Consider the following 21,283-nt stretch of genomic DNA (forward strand, 5'->3'; position numbering starts at 1 on the left):
AACAAGGTTCCTTTAGAAACCTGGAGGGGTGAAATGACGTACCAGGTCTCTGGTTAACAGCGACATTACCTGTATAATCTGAGCTGTTCAAACAGGTGTGTCCTGCAGGTGCGTGGAGGGCTAAGCAGATGGCTCCACCGCATATTTCACACCTAAGAGGGAATTCTTTGACTATCCCAGGTGAGACAAACAAAAGGAGAAAAGGTGGGTTAAATAAACACAGCCCTATGTAAGGTCTGCACTATAATGTGTGACCGACACGATTCAAATAAACTTTCTGGAGCAGCGGAGACCTGAACCAGTAACGCTGCGCTGTGGGACAGGAGTCTTAGCCCTAGGCTATAGGATCTCCCCTTAAAGTTTTTTTTTTTTGGGATGTTCAGATACCCGCTACTAGCGTACTGAGCCACAGCGTTATTTGTCTGATGCCTTAAACACATTCCCCAAATTACTAATAGCATTAGTAACTAGTGACACCAAGGAATAATAAAGGGACGGCAACACCCCGCCCTGTATGTAGTGTACCGCTAATTTAGGTGCACCAGATGTTTCTCGGAGGTTGCGCTGGCTTTCCAAAATGGTGACCAGCCTGCGAGAAAGGATGGGGGAAAATGTTATGTGGCAAGGTGGGGTATTGCGGAAGTGTTTGTTTTATCCCCTATATATGGTATTGTATGTATATATATATATATATATATATATATATATACACACACATATACATACCCACACACACTTAAATATATATACAAACATATCTATATACACACACACACACACACACACACACACACACACACACACACACAGTGAACCCAACCGGGTAGAGAAATACTGTGTATGTGAAACTAATAGGGTAGATAAATACTGTCTATGTCCAGTTCCTGTAATAGAGCAGGTTCTCTGATCTACATGTATAAAATGTTGGGGAGAGGACTGCCCTGTAGGGAGGAATGTAGCTATATTTCAGCAGCACAATGCATACAAAAACTAAAAACCCCAGAGACAGGATCTGTTGCCTAGAGACAGTAACCGAGCTGGGAGCCCGCTGTTATAAGCCATCACCCCCCCTCATACCTTGTACTATGCACAGAATCCTTACCTGCACAGCCAGGAGAGGAAATGAGCTTTCAGCGGCCCAGGGAGCGGGGGATTGTGGAGCGGCGTGTCATGCTGCAGCGGCCGGGGAGCGGAGAGAGCCCGCCGTACAGAGCGGGAGTTAGCTCCGCCCCCCTGCTTCGGCGCCAAATTCGAATACGCTGCATAGTCAGCGGAAAGCGCCCCTGTATCCACCGGCCGCCTCACTTAGTAAATGTATCTCCCCGGCCGCCTGTATGCTGCGGCCGGGGAACGGAGAGTGTAAATGTATCTCCCCGGCCGCCTGTATGCTGCGGCCGGGGAACGGAGAATGTAAATGTATCCCCCGGCCGCCTGTATGCTGCGGCCGGGGAAGTCTGAGCCCGCCGAACGGAGCGGGAGTTAGCTCCGCCCCTTGTATTACCCACGGGGAGAATATATTTTTATATCACCCAGCTGCCTGTATGCTGCAGCCGGGTAGTGAAGAGCGCTGAGCCCGCTTACAGAGCGGGCTGAAGCTCCGCCCCCCACATAATGGCGCCAAGTTCAAATCAGTAAGTGCGCCTTTTAGGACGCTCGGAGAGTCACTCACAAGCAGTCCTGATAGCAAAAATTATGCTTCCGAAATCTCTTGATATCGATTCCGCACCATGTCCCCAAACTAGGAGACCATGATGTGCCATGCACATGTACATTAAATTAAGTAAAAACATACATCAGTCTGGAGGGGGGGAGATTGTACTCACCGCTGTCCTGATGTAATGTCGTCAGGAGCCGCACTCAGCGGAGTCTTGCTCGACCGATCGGCCCCGACACACGCCGCAAGCAGCGGTGTCCGGCCATTTTTGATACTCACCGCTGCCTTGCTGCCGGAATCTTCTGCTGGTTGAGCAGCCCCGACACGCGCCGCACGCAGCGGTGTCCGCCAACTCAGGAGAGCTCAGTGTCTCCCTCAGCCGGGACCCATCCCGAGCCGCACGCAGCTGCGATGGGACCCCGCCGGCAGTTCCCGCGGTGCAGACTGGCAGTGGCAGAGCTGCCAGTCTGTGTGTGTAAGTAAGAAAAATAAAATAATAAAGAAAAAATTCTTCAGCTAAACCCAAGTGAACCAGCTACCCTCGGGCACTAACTAAGACTGGCTTGGAGGGGAGATAGTAGGGGAGGAGCTAGCCACAGTGTGAGAATTTTAAAGTGCCAGCTCCCAATTACTGCCTACTATTTCCCCATTGTAACTACGCTCCAGTGGCCCCTAGTGGATGAAGGAGAAAAGGAGAACATAGGTCCAATAAAAGATGAACTTGGAGTACTGATAATGATTACGAAATAAAAGCGGAAACACTGAACAAATTTTTTCCATCAGCATTCACCAGAGAAGAACGGACGGTGGGAGTAGTGTATAACAATAGCGACAGTAATGATTCTTGGTTAGATACTTGTTTAAGAGAAGTAGTCCGGGAGAGACTAAGAAAAATTAAGATTTATTAATCACCTGGCCCTGATGGACTTCACCCGAGGGTTCTTATGAATCTTAGGTCACAACTAGCAAGACCCCTATACTTGATTTTCAATAGTTCAATTAGATCAGGCATGGTACCGAAGGATTGGCGTATAGCTGAGGTAGTGCCATTAATTAAAAAGGGATAAAAAAAAATCCGGGTAACTACAGACCGGTTAGTTTGACATCTATAGTGGGGAAAATATTGGGAGGAATTCTAAGGGAGTATCTGCAGACCGCTAAGATTATTAGCAAGAACCAGCATGGGTTTGTGAGGGACCGATCATGTCAAACTAACTTAGCTTCTATGAGGAAGTGAGCGACAATCGACCAGGGAAAGAAGTGGATGTGGTCTACTTAGATTTTGCAAAAGCCTAACATGAGACTGATCATCAAATTAAAAGAGCTTGGCCTAGGAAAAACTGTACATGGATAAGTAACTGGCTGGATAACAGGGTACAGCAAATAGTGGTCAACGGGAAGTACTCAAGCTGGACACCAGTAGTCAGCGGAATACCACAAGGGTCTGTACTCGGGCCACTACTGTTCAACATATTTATCAATGACCTAGAAATAGGCCTGGAAAGCAGTGTCAATCTTTACAGATGATACTAAACTGCGTAGGGTAATTAATTCGGAAATAGATGTGGAGTCTCTACAGAATGACTTGAAATCTGGGCATCTAAATGGAGAATGAGGTTCAATATAGAAAAAATAAGATTTTACTTACCGATAAATCTATTTCTCATAGTCCGTAGTGGATGCTGGGGACTCCGTCAGGACCATGGGGAATAGCGGCTCCGCAGGAGACAGGGCACAAAAGCAAGCTTTTAGGATCACATGGTGTGCACTGGCTCCTCCCCCCATGACCCTCCTCCAAGCCTCAGTTAGGTACTGTGCCCGGACGAGCGTACACAATAAGGAAGGATCTTGAATCCCGGGTAAGACTCATACCAGCCACACCAATCACACCGTACAACTTGTGATTTGAACCCAGTTAACAGTATGATAACAATGAAGTAGCCTCTAAAAAAGATGGCTCACAACAATAATAACCCGATTTTTTGTAACAATAACTATGTACAAGTAATGCAGACAATCCGCACTTGGGATGGGCGCCCAGCATCCACTACGGACTATGAGAAATAGATTTATCGGTAAGTAAAATCTTATTTTCTCTAACGTCCTAAGTGGATGCTGGGGACTCCGTAAGGACCATGGGGATTATACCAAAGCTCCCAAACGGGCGGGAGAGTGCGGATGACTCTGCAGCACCGAATGAGAGAACTCCAGGTCCTCCTCAGCCAGGGTATCAAATTTGTAGAATTTAGCAAACGTGTTTGCCCCTGACCAAGTAGCTGCTCGGCAAAGTTGTAAAGCCGAGACCCCTCGGGCAGCCGCCCAAGATGAGCCCACCTTCCTTGTGGAATGGGCATTTACAGATTTTGGCTGTGGCAGGCCTGCCACAGAATGTGCAAGCTGAATTGTACTACAAATCCAACGAGCAATAGTCTGCTTAGAAGCAGGAGCACCCAGCTTTTTGGGTGCCTACAATATAAACAGCAAGTCAGACTTTCTGACTCCAGCCGTCCTGGAATTATATATATATATATATATATATATTTTCAGGGCCCTGACAACGTCTAGCAACTTGGAGTCCTCCAAGTCCCTAGTAGCCGCAGGCACCACAATAGGTTGTTTCAGGTGAAACGCTGACACCACCTTAGGAAGAAACTGGGGACGAGTCCGCAGTTCTGCCCTGTCCGAATGGAAAATCAAATATGGGCTTTTGTAAGACAAAGCCGCCAATTTTAACAATCGCCTGGCCCAGGCCAGGGCCAACAGCATGGTCACTTTCCATGTGAGATATTTCAAATCCACAGATTTGAATGGTTCAAACCAATATGATTTGAGGAATCCCAACACTACGTTGAGATCCCACGGTGCCACTGGAGGCACACAAGGGCTGTATATGCAATACTCCCTTGACAAACGTCTGGACTTCAGGAACTGAAGCCAATTCTTTCTGGAAGAAAATCTATAGGGCCGAAACTTGAACCTTAATGGACCCCAATTTGAGGCTCATAGACACTCCTGTTTGCAGGAAGTGCAGAAAACGACCTAGTTGAAATTTTTTCGTGGGGCCTTCCTGGCCTCACCCACGCAACATATTTTCACCACATGTGGTGATAACGTTGTGCGGTCACCTCCTTCCTGGCTTTGACCAGGGTAGGTATGACCTCTTCCGGAATGCCTTTTCCCTTAGGATCCGGCGTTCAAACCGCCATGCCGTCAAACGCAGTCGCGGTAAGTCTTGGAACAGACAAGGTCCCTGCTGGAGCAGGTCCTTTCTTAAAGGCCGATGCCACGGTTCCTCTTGGAACAGACATGGTACTTGCTGAAAGCAAATCCCTTCTTAGCTCCCGAGGCCATTAGTCCTCTGTGAGCATCTCTTGAAGTTCCGGTTACCAAGTCCCTCTTGGCCAATCCGGAGCCACGAGTATAGTTCTTACTCCTCTATGTCTTATAATTCTCAATACCTTGGTTATGAGAAGCAGAGGAGGGAACACATACACCGACTGTTACACCCACGGTGTTACCAGGACGTCCACAGCTATCGCCTGAAGGTCTCGTGACCTGGCGCAATACCTGTCCCAATTTTTGTTCGGGCGGGACGCCATCATGTCCACCTTTGGTCTTTCCCAACGGTTCACAATCATGCGGAAAACTTCCCGATGAAGTTCCCACTCTCCCGGGTGGAGGTCGTGCCTGCTGAGGAAGTCTGCTTCCCAGTCGTCCACTCCCGGAATGAACACTGCTGACAGTGCTATCACATGATTTTCCGCCTAGCGAAAAATCCTTGCAGTTTTGCCACTGCCCTCCTGCTTCTTGTGCCGCCCTTTCTGTTTACGCGGGCGACTGCCGTGATGTTATCCCACTGGATCAATACCGGCTGACCTTGAAGCAGAGGTCTTGCTAAGCTTATAGCATTATAAATTTGCTCTTAGCTCCAGTATATTTATGTGGAGAGAATTCTCCAGACTTGATCACACTCCTTGTGTGACTGCTCCCCAGCCTCTCAGGCTGGCCTCCGTGGTCACCAGCATCCAATCCTGAATGCCGAATCTGCGGCCCTCTAGAAGATGAGCACTCTGTAATCACCACAGGAGAGACACCCTTGTCCTTGGATATAGGGTTATCCGCTGATGCATCTGAAGATGCGATCCGGACCATTTGTCCAGCAGATCCCACTGAAGAGTTCTTGCGTGAAATCTGCCGAATGGAAGCGCTTCGTAATAAGCCACCATTTTTACCAGGACTCTTGTGCAATGATGCACTGACACTTTTCCTGGTTTTAGGAGGATCCCGATTAGCTCGGATAACTCCCTGGCTTTCTCCTCTGGGAGAAACACCTTTTCCTGGACTGTGTCCAGAATCATCCCTAGGACCAGCAGACGTGTCGTCGGAACAACTGCGGTTTTGGAATATTTAGAATCCACCCGTGCTGTCGTAGAACTACTTGAGATAGTGCTACTCCGACCTCCAACTGTTCTCTGGACCTTGTTCTTATCAGGAGGTCGTCCATTTTCTTTGAAGACGAATCCTCCTTTCGGTCATTACCTTGGTAAGGACCCGGGGTGCCTTGGACAATCCAACGGCATCGTCTTGAAACTGATAGTGACAGTTCTGTACCACGAACCTGAGGTACCCTTGGTGAGAAAAGGCAAATTTTGGAACATGGAGGTAAGCATCCCTGATGTCCCGGGACACCATATAGTCCCCTTGTTCTTTGCTATCACTGCTCTGAGTGACTCCATCTGGATTTGAACCCTTGTAAGTGTTCAAATTTTCCAGATTTAGAATAGGTCTCACCTAGCCTTCAGTACCACCATATAGTGTGGAGTAATACCCCTTTCCTTGTTGTCGGAGGGGTAATTTTATTATCACCTGCTGGGAATACAGCTTGTGAATTGTTTTCAATACTGCCTCCCTGTCGGAGGGAGACATTGGTACAGCAGACTACAGGAACCTGCGAGGGGGGAAACCTCTCGACATTCCAATCTGTACCCCTTGGATACTACTTGTAGGATCCAGGGGTCCTGTACGGTCCCAGCGTCATGCTGAGAACTTGGTAGAAGCGGTGGAGGGTTTCTGTTCCTGGGAATGGGCTGCCTGCTGCAGTCTTCTTCCCTTTCCTCTATCCCTGGGCAGATATGACTCTTATAGGGACGAAAGGACTGAGGCTGAAAAGACGGTGTCTTTTTCTGCAGAGATGTGACTTAGGGTAAAAAACGGTGGATTTTCCAGCAGTTGCCCTGGCCACCAGGTCCCATGGACCGACCCCAAATAACTCCTCCCCTTTATACGGCAATACATCTTTGTGCCGTTTGGAATCTGCATCACCTGACCACTGTCGTGTCCATAAACATCTTCTTGCAGATATGGACATCGCATTTACTCTTGATGCCAGAGTGCAAATATCCCTCTGCGCATCTCGCATATATAGAAATGCATCCTTTAAATGCTCTATAGTCAATAAAATACTGTCCCTGTCAAAGGTATCAATATTTTTAGTCAGGGAATCCGACCAAGCCACCTCAGCTCTGCACATCCAGGCTGAGGCGATCGCTGGTCGCAGTATAACACCAGCATGTGTGTGTATACTTTTTAGGATATTTTTCAGCCTCCTATCAGCTGGCTCCTTAAGTACGGCCCTATCCGTAGATGGTACCGCCACTTGTTCTGATAAGCGTGTGAGCGCCTTATCCACCCTGAGGGGTGTTTCCCACCGCGCCTTAACTTCTGGCGGGAAAGGGTATACCGCCAATAATTTTCTATCGGGGGAAACCCACTCATCATCACACACTTCATTTAATTTATCTGATTCAGGAAAAACTACAGGTAGTTTTTTCACCTCACACATAATACCCTTTTTTGTGGTACTTGGAGTATCAGAAATATGTAACACCTCCTTCATTGCCCTTAACGTGTGGCCCTAAAAGAAAATACGTTTGTTTCTTCACCGTCGACACTGAAATCAGTGTCCGTGTCTGGGTCTGTGTCGACCGACTGAGGTAAATGGGCATTTTACAGCCCCTGACGGTGTTTGAGACGCCTGGACAGATACTAATTTGTTCGCCGGCCCTCTCATGTCGTCAACCGGCTTGCAGCGTGTTGACATTGTCACGTAATTCCATAAATAAGCCATCCATTCCGGTGTCGACTCCCTAGAGAGTGACATCACCATTACAGGCAATTTGCTCCGCCTCCTCACCAATATTTTCCTCATACATGTCGACACACACGTACCGACATACAGCACACACATAGGGAATGCTCTGATAGAGGACAGGACCCACTAGCCCTTTGGGGAGACAGAGGGAGAGTTTGCCAGCACACACCAAAACGCTATAATTATCCAGGGACAACCTTTATATAAGTGTTCCTCCCTTATAGCATTTTAATATATATACATATCGCCAAATCAGTGCCCCCCCTCTCTGTTTTAACCCTGTTTCTGTAGTGCAGTGCAGGGGAGAGCATGGGAGCCTTCCCACCAGCCTTTCTGTGAGGGAAAATGGCGCTGTGTGCTGAGGAGAATAGGCCCCGCCCCCTTTTCGGCGGGCTTCTTCTCCGGAGTTTTAGATATCTGGCAGGGGTTAAATACATCCATATAGCCTCAAGGGCTATATGTGATGTATTTTTCGCCATACAGGTATTATACATTGCTGCCCAGGGCGCCCCCCCCCAGCGCCCTGCACCCTCCGTGACCGCTGTGTGAAGTGTGCTGACAACAATGGCGCACAGCTGCAGTGCTGTGCGCTACCTGATGAAGACTAAGAGTCTTCTGCCGCCTGGTTCCGGACCTCTTCATCTTCAGCATCTGCAAGGGGGGTCGGCGGCGCGGCTCCGGGACGAACCCCAGGGCGAGCCCTGTGTTCCGACTCCCTCTGGAGCTATGTCCAGTAGCATAAGAATCCAATCCATCCTGCACGCAGGTGAGTTGAAAATCTCTCCCCTAAGTCCCTCGATGCAGTGAGCCTGTTGCCAGCAGGACTCACTGAAAATAAAGAACCTAAAAACTTTTTCTAAGCAACTCTTTAAGAGAGCCACCTAGATTGCACCCTTCTCGGCCGGGCACAAAAACCTGAGGCTTGGAGGAGGGTCATGGGGGGAGGAGCCAGTGCACACCATGTGATCCTAAAAGCTTGCTTTTGTGCCCTGTCTCCTGCGGAGCCGCTATTCCCCATGGTCCTGACGGAGTCCCCAGCATCCACTAGGACGTTAGAGAAATGCAAGGTTATGTATTTTGGGACTAAAAACAAACTTGCATCCTGCATATTAAATGGGTAAAGTCTAGGGGTAACTGTATTGGAAAAAGATATTGGGGTACTCATTGATAATAGGCTTAATAACCGTATACAATATCAAAGCGCAGTAAAGGAGGCAAGTAAGGTGTTAGCGTGCATAAAACGGGGAATTGCGACAAGGGATGAGAGTGTAATCATGCTGCTGTTCAAATCATTGTTACGTCCGCACCTGGAATATTGTGTTCAATTTTGGGCCCCACTGTATATAATAATAATAAAAAAAGATTGGTTAACTTGAAAGGGTTCAAAGGCAAGCTACTAAATTGATTAAAGGGCTAGTGGGACTGGATTACGAGGAAAGGCTTACTAGGTTGAATATGTCTACACTGGAAAAGAGGCGTCTAAGAGGAGACATTATTAATATCTTCAAATATGTGAAGGGACATTACAAAGCGTTATCAGAGGAATTATTTATTAAAAACTCTGTTGAGGACACGTGGGCACTCGCTGAGGCTAGAGAGAAAATTCCGTACGCAACGTAGGAAAGGGTTCTTCACTGTTAAGGGCCCTACACACATTGATCCGCCACTGAGCTGTCCGACGGCGGATACGACAGACAGGCGACCCGGCGGCAGGGGGTGGGGTAGTGAAGCTTCTTCACTCCCGTCACCCAGCTCCATAGCACTTCACACTAATATGGACAATCTCGTCCATATCGGCCTGCATGCATAAGCGACGGGGCACCAATGATTAACGAGCGCAGGGCTGCGTATCGTTAATAGTTGGTGCCTACACACAGAACGATATGAACGAGTTCTCGTTCATTGAACGAGAACGTTCATATCGTTCTGTTTTATATGCCAGTGTGTAGGGCCAATACGGGCAATAACGATTTGGAATTCCCTGCCAGGGAAGGTGGTAATGGCAGCCTCTGTAAATACATTTAAAAATGGATTGGATACATTTTTGATTGAAAATGATATCCAAGGTTATAACATTTAAAATACTGATGTTGATAATACGGGTGGAACATGATTTATAGTTGGTAACTAGTCATAAAACATTACTTCAGGAGGTACATTATAATCAACTCAATACAGATTGAACACAATGGGCATTTTGCCTCTATTCAATTCATTTACTATGTTACTATGCTACTAGTTCCTTTTCTTGTAGTCCGTAATGGATACTGGGAATTGAATATTACCATGGGGTATAGATCATGTTCATTGGAGTCTGGCACTTAATTAATAGTGTGCTCTGGCTCCTTCCCTCTATGCCCCTCCTGCAGAGTCAGTCTAGGAAAACTGTGCCTGAGGAGACGGACATACTTAGAGAGAAGGCTATAACACAAAACAGCGGTGAGGTAACAAACCAACACACAATAACAAAGACAGCAGAGCTAAGCAGAACAGAGGAAAGAAACACTAACTAGAAGGATATCAAAGCTAGCCAAACATGGAACAGGGAAAGTAACAGCAAACCCAACCAAAAACACTTACAACCAAGTAAGCAGAAAACAAGGCACTGAGGCAGGGGCCCAGTATCCACTACGGACTACGAGAAAAGCAATTACCGATAGGTATTTAACTCCCTATTTTCTCTAACATCCTAGTGGATACTGGGACGTTCCAAAGCTACCAGAATGGGTGGGAGAGTGATGAGACCCCGGCAAAACTGCTTGACCAAATTGAAGGTCATACTTGGCCAAGGTGTCGAACTTAATGAACGTGTTCGAAACAGACCAAGTAGCTGCCCGGCACAACTGTAAGGCCGAGATACCCCGGGCAGCCGCCCAGGAAGAACCCACCGACCTTGTGGAGTGGGCCTGAATAGAACTTGGCAGCAGCTGCTGAAGTATAGGCTTGTTGAAGTCAATTTGAGCCAATGAGCAATGGACTGCTTGGAGGCAGGGCGACCAATTTTTGTAGCATCATAAAGGACGAAAAGCGAGTCAGACTTCCTGTGGCTAGCTGTCCTTTTGATGTAAATCCTCAAAGCCTTCACTACATTCAGGGACTTTAGAGCAACAGAAGTGTCAAATAACACTGGAACTACAATTGGTTGATCTACGTGAAAGGCAGACACTACTTTTGGCAAAAATTGTGGGCGAGTTCTGAGCTCCACCCTATCCTCATGAAATATCAAGTACGGGCTCTTACAGGACAAGGCCCCCAATTCTGACACACGTCGATCAGAAGCCAAGGCCAGTACCATAACAGTCTTCCACATTAAGTATTTTAAGTCTACCGTATGTAAGGGTTCAAACTAATCCAACTGGAGAGAGCTCAAGACCACACTGAGGTCCCACAGAGTCGTGGGAGGAACAAAGGGCGGTTGAATGTGCATAGCCCCCTTTAGAAAGGTCTGTACTTCAGGAAGTCCCGCCAGTTGTTTCTGGAAGAAGATGGACAAAAACTGAACTTTGATAGAACCTAAACGTAGGTCCTTATCCACGCCTGCTTGCAGGAACAGTAGAAAACGGTCCAAACGAAATTCCACTGGAGAGTATTTTCTACCCTCGCACCAAGAAACATATTTCTTCCAAATACAGTGGTGATGTTTGAATGTAACCACCTTACAGGCATGGATCATAGTTGAAATAACCTTGGATGGGAGACCCTTTCTGCTTAAAATCTCCCTCTCAACTTCCAAGCAGGCAAACGTAGCCGCTGTAAGTCTGGATAGACAAACGGTCCTTGTTGAAGAAAGTCCTTGAGTAGCCGCAGAGGCCAAAGTTCCTCCAGAGACAAGGTCAGGAGGTCCGCATACCAGGCCCGCCAAGGCCAATCTGGGGCAATTCAAATTGCCTGAACGATTTCCTTTTTGAAAGGACAAAAAATGCAGCGCTGTAAACTGGAAATATAAGTGTATATAATTTATTAAAAAGATTTAAATTGCAATCTCTCATAAGTACTTATGTAGTAACACACAGTAGATGCTTTAAAAGAGTATCTTAACCTAAACCTATAGGGCAAACTCAGCACAGCAAATGACAATTGGATATCATATGTAGAAGCCTCACATGATCCTTTGTATGGAGTCCATGGAAATTTTAGCCACAGTCCCAGGCGTGCATAAAACACTGAATAGATAGTCCTTGTGGAGTCGATTGTACGGACCTTTAGAGCTTGGATCTGGGCATCAGAGTCCTTGTAGAAGCTTGGTCTTGTACTCCTTAATATGGACAACAGTGTATCCCTGTTTTCATAAGTGATGGACTTCTAGGCGTTGTTCCAGGACATCAATTGGAAAAGTGATGTGGGCTTCTCAAAACCGACGCGTTTCGCTGTGAAGCTTCTACATATGATATTATCCAATTGTCATTTGCTGTGCTGAGTTTGCCCTATAGGTTTAGGTTAAGATACTCTTTTAAAGCATCTACTGTGTGTTACTACATAAGTACTTATGAGATATTGCAATTTAAATCTTTTAAATAAATTATATACACTTATATTTCCAGTTTACAGCGCTGCATTTTTTGTCCTTTTAACTGTTCCTTCAAGGGGGTGACTGCCCCTACATAGCAGCTGCTTTAGGTCAAACACCTCAATTTGTAAGCGCCGGACTAATTACGTTGGTAATTTTCTTTCCTGCTGCTTTCCTTTTTGAGTCTTTTTAGAACTCTTGGAATGAGGGGAATTGGAGGAAACAGGTACACAAACTGGTAATTCCACTGTGATGTCAGAGCGTCCACCGCTATTGCCTGTGGGTCCCTCTTTCTGGAACAATAACAACGGAGCTTCTTGTTGAGCAGAGAAGCCATCAAATCTATATGCGGACAGCCCCATCAGTAAATCAGTTGTTGAAACACCCGAGGGTGAAGGCCCCATTACTCCGGATGGATGTCGTGTCTGCTTAGGAAGTTCGCTTCCCAGTTGTCCACTCCTGGAATGTATATGGCTGAGATGGCCCTTGCGTTGGCTTCTGCCATGAGGAGTATCCTTGACACCTCTCGCATTGTGGTCCTGCTTCTTTTTCCTCCCTGTTGGTTTATGTACGCCACTGCTGTGGCGTTGCCCGACTGCACCTGGATGGCCTGATTCCGAAGTAGGTATAAGGTTTGTAGGAGAGCATTGCAAATTGCCCTGAGTTACAGGATGTTGATTGGAAGTGCAGTTTCCTGACCCAACCATCTCTCCTAGAAATGTGCTCCTTGGGTCACAGCCCCTCAACCCAGGAGGCTGGCGTCCGTTGTTAACTGAGTGTAAGACTGGGTATTGAAACTCCGACCCTCCACAAGATGGGAGACTTGTAGCCACCATAGTAGGGAAATCCTTGCTTTCGGCGACAGGTTATATTCTGATGCATGTGCAGGTGCGACACCGACCATTTGTCTAACAGATCCAGTTGAAATGGTCGTGCATGGAACCTACCGTACTGTATTGCCTCGTAGGAGGCTACCATCTTGCCCAGCAAGTGGATGCAAAGGTGGATTGAGATCCTGTGTGGTTTTAGTATCGAACGGACCATAGACTGAATAGTCAAGGCCTTGTCCATTAGAAGGTAAACCTTTGGAGACATCGTATCCAGAATCATTCCCAGGAACTGAATTCTCTGCAACAGTTCCAGGTGAGATTTCCAGAAATTGAGGATCCATCCATGGTCCATAAGCAGGCGAGTAGTCAAGTCAATGTTGTGCAGCAGCTGTTCCCGGGATACTGCCTTTATCAGGAGATCGTCCAGTAAACGTGATTATGTTGACACCCATCATGCGCAATTGCAGCATCATTTCTGACTTGACTTTTGTGAAAACCCTTGGGGCTGTGGAGAGACCAAAGGGTAAGGCCTGAAACTGGAAATGTTGGTCCAGTACAGCCATATTGGGATATGCATCCTTCATATCGAGGGATACTATAAACTCCTCCTCCTCCAGACTTGCTATTACCGCTCTTAGTGATTCCATCTTGAATTTGAACACTCGGAAGATAAAGGGTTCAGGGATTTGAGGTTCAAAATCGGACGTACAGAGCTGCCCGGCTTCGGGACTACAAAGAGGCTTGAATAAAACCCTGTTGTGTGGAGTGGAGAAGGTACTGGAACAATAACTCCTGATGACAGCAGTTTTTGAACTGCCTCTTGCAAGGTAACCTTTGCTACAGGTGAAGCTGGTAACCATGACATGAAGAATCTGAGAGGAGGGAGTTCCTGGAATTCCAGTCGGTATCCTTGGGATACGAGATCACTCACCCAAGGATCCTGGCAGGACTCTGCCCATATGTGGGTGCAGTGCTGAAGGCGGTCACCTACCTGAAAGTCGCCTTGCTGCTGGGGCCAACCGTCACGCGGAGGGCTTCGTGGAAGAGGATCCTGAGGTCTGGTCCGAAGTACAAGCAGCTGCTGGTTTACGGCTTACCGCAAGTTCTGGAGAGCAACAGAATGCACCCAGCTCCTTGGGCACATTTTTCTAAACCGAGTCTGCAGGAGGGGCATAGAGGGGAGGAGCCAGCACACACTATTAATTTCTTAAAGTGCCAGGATCCAATGGACATGATCTATAACTCACGGTAATCTTCAATTCCCAGTATCCACTAGGATGTTAGAGAAAATATTTCAAAACTTGCTGCTTCATAAAAAGATTTTCAACAAAAACATCTTTAAATTAGCTCTAATATGACCTTATGGAGAAAGAGGTGCTACTATACTCATATGTCCATGGCGGCTACTCCTGTCTCCAGCCGTCGGGTCTGCACAGTGGGGGCAGCGCTGTAGTTACTGGTGGCTACTCCTTTCTACAGCCGCCAAGTAGGGGTAGCCACTGGGTTACCTGATCACTGCTGGTCACAATGATCTTAATGCATTAGGAAGAAAATCTGCGGTTACTGAGCTACAGCTTTCTTTACAGTCTTGATGCTCTTTAGCCACCATGTGGGGGTGGTGCCACCAGATCACTGTGGGCAACAGATATGACACACGGGGGGCAGAGACATGGGTACATAGGAGCCAGGATTGGAGGACTATCTTCCAGCAGCCACCCAGTGGGTGTTTTACTGGTCACATCAGATGCAACCATATCAGGAAACCACAGCTTGACGCGCTTACATCAGATGCGACCACACCAGGCAAGTTGTTAATTCACATGTTAAACTTTGTACATTAGCTTGCAACCAAAAAATAAGAATTTACTTACCGATAATTCTATTTCTCATAGTCCGTAGTGGATGCTGGGGACTCCGTAAGGACCATGGGGAATAGCGGCTCCGCAGGAGACTGGGCACAAAGTAAAAAGCTTTAGGACTACCTGGTGTGCACTGGCTCCTCCCCCTATGACCCTCCTCCAAGCCTCAGTTAGGATACTGTGCCCGGACGAGCGTACACAATAAGGAAGGATTTTGAATCCCGGGTAAGACTCAAACCAGCCACACCAATCACACCGTACAACTTGTGATCTGAACCCAGTTAACAGCATGATAACAAAGGAGCCTCTGAAAAGATGGCTCACAACAATAATAACCCGATTTTTGTAACAATAACTATGTACAAGTATTGCAGACAATCCGCACTTGGGATGGGCGCCCAGCATCCACTACGGACTATGAGAAATAGAATTATCGGTAAGTAAATTCTTATTTTCTCTAACGTCCTAAGTGGATGCTGGGGACTCCGTAAGGACCATGGGGATTATACCAAAGCTCCCAAACGGGCGGGAGAGTGCGGATGACTCTGCAGCACCGAATGAGAGAACTCCAGGTCCTCCTCAGCCAGGGTATCAAATTTGTAGAATTTAGCAAATGTGTTTGCCCCTGACCAAGTAGCTGCTCGGCAAAGTTGTAAAGCCGAGACCCCTCGGGCAGCCGCCCAAGATGAGCCCACTTTCCGTGTGGAATGGGCTTTTACAGATTTTGGCTGTGGCAGGCCTGCCACAGAATGTGCAAGCTGAATTGTACTACAAATCCAACGAGCAATCGTCTGCTTAGAAGCAGGAGCACCCAGCTTGTTGGGTGCATACAGGATAAACAGCGAGTCAGATTTTCTGACCCCAGCCGTCCTGGAAACATATATTTTCAGGGCCCTGACTACGTCTAGCAACTTGGAATCCTTCAAGTCCCTAGTAGCCGCAGGCACCACAATAGGCTGGTTTAAGTGAAATGCTGAAACCACCTTAGGAAGAAATTGAGGCCGAGTCCTCAATTCTGCCCTATCCGTATGAAAAATTAGGTAAGGGCTTTTATAGGATAAAGCCGCCAATTCTGATACACGCCTGGCTGAAGCCAGGGCTAACATCATTACCACTTTCCATGTGATATATTTTAAGTCCACAGTGGTGAGTGGTTCAAACCAATGTGATTTTAGGAATCCCAAAACTACATTGAGATCCCAAGGTGCCACTGGAGGCACAAAAGGAGGCTGTATATGCAGTACCCCCTTGACAAACGTCTGAACTTCAGGAACTGAAGCTAGTTCTTTTTGGAAGAATATTGACAGGGCCGAAATTTGAACCTTAATGGACCCTAATTTTAGGCCCATAGACAGTCCTGTTTGCAGGAAATGCAGGAAACGACCCAGTTGAAATTCCTCTGTAGGGGCCTTCCTGGCCTCACACCACGCAACATATTTACGCCAAATACGGTGATAATGTTGCACAGTTACATCCTTCCTGGCTTTGATCAGGGTAGGGATGACTTCATCCGGAATGCCTTTTTCCTTCAGGATCCGGCGTTCAACCGCCATGCCGTCAAACGCAGCCGCGGTAAGTCTTGAAACAGACATGGTCCCTGCTGGAGCAGGTCCTTTCTTAGAGGTAGAGGCCACGGGTCTTCCGTGAGCATCTCTTGAAGTTCCGGGTACCAAGTCCTTCTTGGCCAATCCGGAGCCACGAGTATAGTCTTTACTCCTCTCCTTCTTATGATTCTCAATACTTTGGGTATGAGAGGCAGAGGAGGGAACACATACACTGATCGGTACACCCACGGTGTTACCAGAGCGTCCACAGCTATTGCCTGAGGGTCCCTTGACCTGGCGCAATATCTGTCCAGTTTTTTGTTGAGGCGGGACGCCATCATGTCCACCTTTGGTTTTTCCCAATGGTTCACAATCATGTGGAAGACTTCTGGGTGAAGTCCCCACTCCCCCGGGTGGAGATCGTGTCTGCTGAGGAAGTCTGCTTCCCAGTTGTCCACTCCCGGAATGAACACTGCTGACAGTGCTATCACATGATTTTCCGCCCAGCGAAGAATCCTTGCAACTTCCGTCATTGCCCTCCTGCTTCTTGTGCCGCCCTGTCTGTTTACGTGGGCGACTGCCATGATGTTGTCCGACTGGATCAACACCGACTGACCCTGAAGCAGAGGCCTTGCCTGACTTAGGGCATTGTAAATGGCCCTTAGTTCCAGGATATTTATGTGAAGTGACGTTTCCATGCTTGACCACAAGCCCTGGAAATCTTTTCCCTGTGTGACTGCTCCCCAGCCTCTCAGGCTGGCATCCGTGGTCACCAGGACCCAATCCTGAATGCCGAATCTGCGGCCCTCTAGGAGATGAGCACTCTGTAACCACCACAGGAGAGACACCCTTGTCCTTGGAGACAGGGTTATCCGCTGATGCATTTGAAGATGCGATCCGGACCATTTGTCCAGCAGATCCCACTGAAAAGTTCTTGCGTGGAATCTGCCGAATGGAATCGCTTCGTAAGAAGCCACCATCTTTCCCAGGACCTTTGTGCATTGATGCACTGACACCTGGCCTGGTCTTAGGAGGTTCCTGACTAGGTCGGATAACTCCCTGGCTTTCTCCTCCGGGAGAAACACCTTTTTCTGTACTGTGTCCAGAATCATCCCTAGGAACAGCAGACGTGTCGTCGGAATCAGCTGCGATTTTGGAATATTTAGAATCCAACCGTGCTGTCGTAGTACTATTTGAGATAGTGCTACTCCGACCTCTAACTGTTCTCTGGACCTTGCCCTTATCAGGAGATCGTCCAAGTAAGGGATAATTAAGACGCCTTTTCTTCGAAGAAGAATCATCATTTCGGCCATTACCTTGGTAAAGACCCGGGGTGCCGTGGACAATCCAAACGGCAGCGTCTGAAACTGATAATGACAGTTCTGTACCACAAACCTGAGGTACCCTTGGTGAGAAGGGCAAATTGGGACATGGAAGTAAGCATCCTTGATGTCCAGAGACACCATATAGTCCCCTTCTTCCAGGTTCGCTATCACTGCTCTGAGTGACTTCATCTTGAACTTGAACCTTCTTATGTAAGTGTTCAAGGATTTCAGATTTAAAATGGGTCTCACCGAGCCGTCCGGCTTCGGTACCACAAACAGCGTGGAATAATACCCCTTTCCCTGTTGTAGGAGGGGTACCTTGATTATCACCTGCTGGGAATACAGCTTGTGAATGGCTTCCAATATCGCCTCCCTGTCGGGGGGAGACGTTGGTAAAGCAGACTTCAGGAACCGGCGAGGGGGAGACGTCTCGAATTCCAATTTGTACCCCTGAGATACTACCTGCAGGATCCAGGGGTCCACTTGCGAGTGAGCCCACTGCGCGCTGAAAATCTTGAGACGGGCCCCCACCGTGCCTGAGTCCGCTTGTAAGGCCCCAGCGTCATGCTGAGGACTTGGCAGAAGCGGGGGAGGGCTTCTGTTCGTGGGAAGAGGCTGTCTGCTGCAGTCTTTTTCCCCTTCCTCTGCCCCGGGGCAGATATGAGTGGCCTTTTGCCCGCTTGCCCTTATGGGGACGAAAGGACTGAGCCTGAAAAGACGGTATCTTTTTCTGCTGCGAGGTGACTTGGGGTAGAAAGGTGGATTTCCCGGCCGTTGCCGTGGTCACCAAGTCCGATAGACCGACCCCAAATAACTCCTCCCCTTTATACGGCAATACTTCCATATGCCGTTTGGAATCCGCATCCCCTGACCCACTGTCGCGTCCATAATCCTCTTCTGGCAGAAATGGACATCGCACTTACTCTTGATGCCAGAGTGCAAATATCCCTCTGTGCATCTCGCATATATAGAAACGCATCTTTTAAACGCTCTATAGTCAATAATATATTGTCCCTGTCCAGGGTATCAATATTTTCAGTCAGGGAATCCGACCAAGCCACCCCAGCACTGCACATCCAGGCTGAGGCGATTGCTGGTCGCAGTATAATACCAGTATGTGTGTGTATATACTTTTTAGGACATTTTCCAGCTTCCTATCAGCTGGTTCCTTGAGGGCGGCCGTATCAGGAGACGGTAACGCCACTTGTTTTGATAAGCGTGTGAGCGCCTTATCCACCCTAGGGGGTGTTTCCCAGCGCGCCCTAACCTCTGGCGGGAAAGGGTATAATGCCAATAATTTTTTAGAAATTAGCAGTTTTTTATCGGGGGAAACCCACGCTTCATCACACACCTCATTTAATTCATCTGATTCAGGAAAAACTACGGGTAGTTTTTTCACACCCCACATAATACCCTTTTTTGTGGTACTTGTAGTATCAGAAATGTTCAAAACCTCCTTCATTGCCGTGATCATGTAACGTGTAGCCCTACTGGAAAATACGTTTGTTTCTTCACCGTCGACACTGGAGTCAGTGTCCGTGTCTGTATCGACCTGATGTAACGGGCGCTTTAGAGCCCATGACGGTGTTTGAGACGCCTGTATTAACTAATTATCCGGCTGTCTCATGTCGTCAACAGACTTTTGTAAAGTGCTGACACTATCACGTAATTCTTTCCATAAGATCATCCAGTCAGGTGTCGACTCCCTAGAGGGTGACATCACTAACACAGGCAATTGCTCCGCCTCCACACCATTTTCCTCCTCATACATGTCGACACAACGTACCGACACACCGCGCACACACAGTGAATGCTCTGATAGAGGACAGGACCCCACTAGCCCTTTGGGGAGACAGAGGGAGAGTTTGCCAGCACACACCAGAGCGCTATATATATATACAGGGATAACCTTATATAAGTGTTTTTCCCTAATATAGCTGCTGTATATCTTTATATGCCAATTTTATGCCCCCCCTCTCTTGTTTTACCCTGTTTCTGTAGTGCAGGACTGCAGGGGAGAGTCAGGGAGCCTTCCTCCAACGGAGCTGTGAGGAAAAAATGGCGCCAGTGTGCTGAGGAGATAGGCTCCGCCCCCTTTTCGGCGACCTTTCTCCCGCTTTTTTATTGTAATTTAGGCAGGGGTTAAATACATCCATATAGCCCAGGAGCTATATGTGATGTATTTTTAGCCAAAAAAAGGTATTTCTATTGCGTCTCAGGGCGCTCCCCCCCAGCGCCCTGCACCCTCAGTGACCGGAGTGTGAAGTGTGCTGAGAGCAATGGCGCACAGCTGCGGTGCTGTGCGCTACCTTAATGAAGACAGGACGTCTTCTGCCGCCGATTTTCCGGACTCTTCAGTCTTCTGGCTCTGTAAGGGGGACGGCGGCGCGGCTCCGGGACCCATCCATGGCTGGGCCTGTGATCGTCCCTCTGGAGCTAATGTCCAGTAGCCTAAGAAGCCCAATCCACTCTGCACGCAGGTGAGTACGCTTCTTCTCCCCTTAGTCCCTCGATGCAGTGAGCCTGTTGCCAGCAGGTCTCACTGAAAGTAAAAAACCTACTTTAAACTTTTTCTCTAAGCAGCTCAGGAGAGCCACCTAGATTGCACCCTTCTCGTTCGGGCACAAAATCTTAACTGAGGCTTGGAGGAGGGTCATAGGGGGAGGAGCCAGTGCACACCAGGTAGTCCTAAAGCTTTTTACTTTGTGCCCAGTCTCCTGCGGAGCCGCTATTCCCCATGGTCCTTACGGAGTCCCCAGCATCCACTTAGGACGTTAGAGAAATGTTCAATAACGATATTGATATTTGAACTGTTTTCTTCCAATACACGGATATTTCACAGTGTATCTCCATGATCGCTCTGTTTCTACTTTGTGGAGGAAACATTTCTCCAAGTCTCACAGGGAAAATGTCGGTCACATGGGCAGGGGCAGCACATACACTGTCAGATGTGGCCAATTAACAGCTAAAAAATTATTAGATCTTACGGATATGCCAGACAATAAAGGATTGTTTTGTAACCTTACAATGGCAGCCAGAGATTGCATATATACATACTGACCATTTCATTAGGCACATTTGCTTGTTAATCCAAATATCTAAGGCATGTGGCAACAAATTAATGCATAAAAGAATGTCCGCATGGCTAAGAGGTTAATTTGTTGTTCCAACCAAACACCAGAATGGTAAAGAAATGTGCTTCAAGTAATTTTGACATGGAATGATGGTTGGTGGCAGATGGTATATTAGAAACAGAGAGCAGGGGTATTCAGCCCTCCAGCTGCTGTGTAACTACACATTCCAGCATGTCCTGTCACAGTTTTAGCATGCTTTAATAGCAAAACTGTGGCAGGGCATGCTGGGATGTGTAGTGCCACAGCAGCTGGAGGACTAAATGTTGAATAGCCTTGCCT

General features: G+C 47.7%; 1 long non-coding RNA gene and 1 pseudogene across 1 annotated transcript in view; one reads left to right on the top strand and one right to left on the bottom strand.

Moving 5' to 3' along the window:
- LOC135059064 (uncharacterized) overlaps window positions 1-21,283 on the top strand; it is a 104,176-nt gene that overhangs the window by 38,247 nt on the left and 44,646 nt on the right. The window lies entirely within an intron of this gene.
- LOC134932756 (U11 spliceosomal RNA) lies at window positions 1,646-1,791 on the bottom strand (annotated as a pseudogene).

This window comes from Pseudophryne corroboree, chromosome 1 (genome assembly GCF_028390025.1).
Source record: "Pseudophryne corroboree isolate aPseCor3 chromosome 1, aPseCor3.hap2, whole genome shotgun sequence".
Lineage (NCBI taxonomy): Eukaryota > Metazoa > Chordata > Amphibia > Anura > Myobatrachidae > Pseudophryne > Pseudophryne corroboree.